Raw genomic sequence first — 2,223 nt, forward strand, 5'->3', positions numbered from 1 at the left:
GGATTGGGAACTGTTTTTGGTGGCAAAATAGAGCAGCAGCAAAACGAATCAAAACTGATGCCTGAGACCATATAACACAACGAATGCAAAATGGATCCACGACCTAAAGGTGAAGCCCAAAGCACTTAATTCTCAGAAGAAACTAGGGGACTTACATTTGTTTTATTTTAATGAGAGCTACTCCAATACAACTACAAATACGAGAGTAACAGAGGACAAAATACATAAATAAGACCTCCTAAGAAGAAATACTTATTAAAAGAATTTGTCAAAAGAATAAAAAGACAACCTACAGATTGGGGCATCTACTATAGAAATGATATATCAGATAAAAATCTAATTTCTAAAATATATAGAAATTTTAAGCAACTCAACAACAAAAGACAAACTGCTCAAGCAAAACTTGGCAAAATAGGAAATTCGAGTAGCCAATAAACACATGAAAAGTTGTCCCTGATCTCAGCTATTGAGCAGATGCACATCAACACAAAAGTGAGCCACCATCTCACCCCTGCATAGATGACATGCATCACAAAGAAACACAACCAAGGATGGTGCGGATGCGCGAAGATTTGAATCCTTATCTATTGCTGCAGGGACTGTGTGAAGGGAAAGGGGTATGATACTTCCTTTAAAAAAACGACAAAGACAGAAAAATAACTACCCAATAATCGGACAATCCCACTCCTAAGTATATACCCGAGATCCTTAACACAAGTGACATTCACACCAATGTTCATTGCAGAACATGTACACGGATCAAGAAGCAGTTGTTCAGTCAAAGCAAAGAAATACTTCATGGTTTACAAATCAAGAAAGGTGGGCCTCAGGGTTGGATCCTCTCACCATACTTATTCAGTTGGACTATATTAAGAGGAAAGCAGCTGCACAGAAGCAACAAAGCACACATGGACGAAGCACACAAGCCTGTATGATCATGAGGTGTCAATGGGTTCAGGTACCAGGCATCAAAAACCCAGAACAACATAACAAATCAATATGTATCGATGGAGAAGTGCCTTGTGGAAACCCAGAGCCCATCAGCAGACAATTGGTCATCCCCTTACAGAAGGGTCACAAGAAAGGGATGAAGCAGTCAGGGTGCAATATAGCACTGATTAAACATACAACTTTCCTCTAGTTTTTTGGTGCTTCCTCCACTCCCCCCTTACCCCCCACTATCATGACCCAAATTCTACCTTACACATCTGGCTAGACCTGAGAAAGTGCACTAGTACTGATAAGAGCTCACAGCACAAGGAATCCAGGACAGATAACCCACTCAGGACCAATTATGAGAATAGTGATACTAAGAGGGTAAGGGGAAGGTGAGGAGAGAAAGGGGAATTCTATCCCAATTATCTACATATACCCCCCTCCCAGGGGGATGGACAACACAAAAGTGGGTGAAAGGAGACATCAGTCAGTGTAAGACATGAAAAAGTAATAATTTATAAAGTATCAAGGGTTCATGAGGGAGGGAGGGAGGGTGGAGGAAGGGGCAAAATGAGCTGATACTAAGGGCTCAAGTAGAAAGAAAATGTTTTCAAAATGATGATGGCAATGTATGTACAAAGGTGCTTGACACAATGGATTATGTATGGATTGTGATAAGTGCTGTATGAGCCCCCAATAAAATATTTTTTAAGAGGAAAGCAGCATCAGGATTGGAGAAAACTATTAGCAAGTTTCAATATGCAGACAACACAACCTTGTCTGCTGAACGTGAGGAGGATTTGAAGCACTTGCTGATGAAGGCCAAAGATTGTAGCATGAATTACAACTCAGTGTCAATGACACCAAAATCCTCAAGATTGGACCATTAGGTAGCATCATAAGCAGAGAAGTGATGGAAGTTGTCGAGAATTTTATCTTCCTTGGATCCACAATCAATGCTCATGCAAACAGCAGTCAAGGGATCGACAGATGCATGGCATTGGGTGAATTTGCTACATAAGACTTCTTTAAAGTATTGGAAAGCAAGGACATTACTTTGAGGATTAAGGTGCATTTAAGCTATGCCATGTTTTTTTTCAATTGCCTCTTATGCATGTGCAAGTTGGACCTTGAATATGGAAGACCAAAGAAGAATCAATGTGCTTGAATTATGATACTGGAGAATAATATAGAAAGTACTGAGGACTTCCAGAACTAATAAAACTGTCTTGAAAGAATTATATATTGCCAGAACACTCCTTAGAAGGATTGCAAGAATTCATATCA

This window comes from Tenrec ecaudatus, chromosome X, assembly GCF_050624435.1.
Source record: "Tenrec ecaudatus isolate mTenEca1 chromosome X, mTenEca1.hap1, whole genome shotgun sequence".
Classification (NCBI taxonomy): domain Eukaryota; kingdom Metazoa; phylum Chordata; class Mammalia; order Afrosoricida; family Tenrecidae; genus Tenrec; species Tenrec ecaudatus.